The sequence below is a fragment of the Gordionus sp. m RMFG-2023 genome, chromosome 4 (assembly GCF_954871325.1).
Source record: "Gordionus sp. m RMFG-2023 chromosome 4, tfGorSpeb1-WG-v2, whole genome shotgun sequence".
Taxonomy (NCBI): Eukaryota; Metazoa; Nematomorpha; class Gordioida; order Chordodea; family Parachordodidae; genus Gordionus; species Gordionus sp. m RMFG-2023.
Window position 1 is genome coordinate 29,440,448 of NC_088778.1, and position 3,834 is coordinate 29,444,281.

General features: G+C 23.8%; 1 long non-coding RNA gene across 2 annotated transcripts; it reads left to right on the plus strand.

The window, feature by feature from the left end:
- The first annotated feature begins 556 nt into the window (after nucleotides 1-556).
- Nucleotides 557-3,507, plus strand: LOC135928882 (uncharacterized). Of its 2 annotated transcripts, XR_010572389.1 has the most exons (4): nucleotides 557-647; nucleotides 688-780; nucleotides 3,293-3,348; nucleotides 3,386-3,507. It is a non-coding gene; the product is annotated as an uncharacterized LOC135928882 (long non-coding RNA). The 2 variants fall into 2 exon arrangements; XR_010572388.1 differs by having other exon boundaries at nucleotides 3,293-3,507.
- Nucleotides 3,508-3,834: the final 327 nt, after the last annotated feature.

Below are 3,834 nucleotides of genomic sequence, written 5' to 3' on the forward strand. Positions count from 1 at the left end.
AAAATTTAGGGGGTGTTGTGCATTTCCATTGTTTTAAAAATAAATAAAATAAAGATTTAGAATTTTTCAATTTTAATAAAAATAAAATCTTTTGAAATATCATAATAATGTAAAATAAATTTTATAAATAAATGACATAAAATCAAAAAAAGTACAATGATCGGATCGGGTTTTACAGGTATCAACCCAATCCGATATTTTTGAAAATGCGAAATATCGGCTCCGATCCGATATTTTTATTATCACAGCCCTATAAGTTTGTATCCTAAAAATTATAATAACTAGATGATTCTTTTAATTTTTCCATATGTTCAAGGTTATCGATTGTGCATATCAATTAGTGTTCATCAGGTATTCTTAAGATATTAGAATTCTTATATAAAGATACATGGATGTCTTCAAATTAGATGTATAAATCATTTCATTTCAAGAATTATTTTATAAGTGATCCTATTAATTTAAAATTAGTTCCGGTCACTCCATCATATCTCCAAATTCTTTTGGTAAACCTGTTGATCATTAACATATAATTGACAAAAATTGTATCTAGGGGCATAAAACATATGTAGGGATAGTTGCATTATATAAACAATGGGAAAGTGCTAGAAAACTTTATTATCAATATATGTTTCTTATTCTATAAATAAGTTTATTCTATAAATAAATTTATTCTAAATTTGTAATAAGAATGAAATTCAAGGCAATCGATCAGCTGATAGTTTGCAGCAAATTCTAAAGCATATTAATTAAATTTGTTAGATCATATTAAAAAAAACAAAAGTAATACTATAAATTTGCAAAATATTAATATTTAAAAAAAAACGACTGAAACCAATTTTAGAATTATTAAGATGTCCCAATTTTTTGGTTTATTTACAAAGCTTTGCAGTGTTATTTAAGTTTATGCATGGATATATTTTTTTTCCCTTTTTTATCTGGTCAGGAAAATTAAAAATGTGTTGACATGGTTGGTTTCTGGGTGCTTTCTCAGGTTGGTAGAACACCTCAACAAATTTTAGAGATACATGAGCCAATTTTACAAGATGCCAAATTAGAAGTTGGCAAATTCCATTTAAAAAAAAATCCCATTTAAGCAAATGGGAAGGTATCAAAATATATTCAATTTAATATAAGAAAATCTTGCATAATGAAATGCATAAAACAAAAGATTTCTTTTTAAATAAATTATCATACTATTTATTAATAGGAACAAAAATTAAAATATGGGAGAATGCTTAAAATAAACAAAATTAGGGATTTATTTTATTAAATTATTTATCAACTATTTATTTTCATATTTACATTACATTAACTTTTAGTTAAATTGTATATCTGGAATTTTTTTAAAAATTAAGAAGCTATTTTATTTTATCATATTGGCACAAATCTAACTATATCGGCCTATAAACAATATTTAAAAAAGGATGAATAATCACCCAGATCTCCTAAAAAATATTAATAAATCCTTGATTATGATATAAGAATAATCATCCAAGTTTTCTGGATTCACGCAAGTTCTCTTTTGTCCCTGAATTCTCCATTTATGATAGTCTTGTTTGGAAGAAGGGTTGGTAGCTGGAATAGTGAATATTCTTCTTGATTGAAGAAATACATTAATAATTTTTGTTTCATTTTCAAAATAAAAGCTCATATATTCACAAACATATATTTTAAATTAAAATATTTTGTTGTAACAATGGGTAAGCATTCTTCTCTTTCACAACATATGATTCAGATCTGTTGTTCAATGCAAGGACCTAAACCGTTATTTATAATGGTTCAGTTTGGTTACGATTCAGTATGTAAAAAATTAAAATGGTTAAGTTTTGCTTACGGTTCGTAAGAAGAAATTTATAAAGGTTCAGTTCAGCTAATTATAAAGGTTCATTACAGTTAGAAATTTTTTTTTATTGAAGCAACACCATCTTCTGCATCTATATGAATTTTATATAAAAAAATATATAAGATTCAAAATAATTCATTTTTAAATATATTATTTGAACGTATAAGTAATATATTTTCTAATATAAATGGATTCCTTTTTGTTTAGCCTCGAATAGCCCTTTCTACAGAAACTTGTGTTGCGGGAATTGCCAGTACTATAAGAACTAGTTTATATAATTCTGGATATTCAAATTATTTGAACCTGTTTGAACCGGTTTAACAGTTTTTATAAAGGTTCTTTTAACTCCTTCAAAAAATAATTATATTGGTTTGGATATATATAACAATTTATAGGATTAACGGTTCGTTATGGTTCACTCGGGGTCCTTGGTTCAATGTGAAGTGAATTGCATTCATTTAAAACATGTTTTTAATAAAGAAAAGGAATTGGCTATCACTATTTCAGGAATGTGAGACCCATTAATTTTTTTACCCATCCATTGCAAACCTTTGGCCCTTCTGACTATAAAAGTATTCTTTTTTAATCTTCTAAAATAAAGTTTTTTAAAATTTATTAAAATACCTAATATTTAATATATAAAGCACAATAATAATAATTAATATTTTCTACATTTTAATTATAATTATATTATCAATTTTTTAATATTTTCCCCTTTTCATTGTAAAATTTTATATACTTTTTACCTTCAACCTAAGTATGAATCAATTTTTGAATGACAACAATATCTTATTTTCACTTAATCCTACTTAATTTCAATAACAATATCAAAAAAAGAAATAAAAATTAATTTAATAATATTCTCACTCAATATAATCTTAAGCCAGAAGAATCATAAAAAACAAACTATTCATAATATTTTCATCAAAAAATAATATAAATCTACATAAAACAAGAAATATAATTGTCTAGCATAAGCCTCGTCTATTGGCCAGAACAGGCAAATTAAAAAAATTTATAATGGGCCAGCACAAGCAAAATAGAAGGTAATTTGAACATAAACAATTTTGAGCTAGACAATTTCTATATAAAAAACCAGGAAATCCTTATAAATCTAAAACATTTGTAAAACTTTAATAAGCTATCCTGGGATTTAAAATTTTGATATATTTTTTTTGAATTTCAAAGTATTGTTTTGATTAATACAATTTTAAAATAAATTATAACATACTTTATTTGTATTTTAAGAGGGGAAATAAAGAGCCTTAATTGACAGTGCAAAAAAAATGATATAAAATACACTAAAGCTAGGTGCCCCTATTTTTGGTATTAGTGATAGATCACGTTATCTAAAGTTTCCTATCATTTAATATTTATGCGCTATATTTAAAAAATAGATTAAAATAACTCAAATCTAATATAAAATTAAAAATATTCTAAAATCTATAGATACTACTACAACCTCATATCCATAGCATCATGCAACCCCAACCTTACAGGAGAAAGTATCCACAATTATACAAATTTTTTAAGAATCTAAAGAGAATATTTTTTATACCAGAAAATTAACCCATGGGCCATTCAAATCTTTCAAATATAGAAAAAGCAGTTTGTATCAAGATTATCAAAAAATTGAAAAACAGTAATTTCCATTGCCAAAATATTTTAAACATTTTGTGTAAATTATCTTTAATGTAATGATTATAAATTATATCTTTTACTTATATTTATAAAATATATATATTAATAAAGCTTATTCATGTTTGTCGCAATATATTATATTATAAAATTAGATTTAAGACATAATTTTTTTAAAAAAGTCAGAATTTAGAAGAAACAGAATTAATTATAAAAAACAATGTTAGAAATTATAAAAAACATGTTTGATTACAAAAAATGGTTGGCTTTAATAAAACAATGTTAGAATTTACAAAAAAACAGACTTAGTTTAAAAAAACAATGTTAGAATTTACAAAAAAACAGACTTAGTT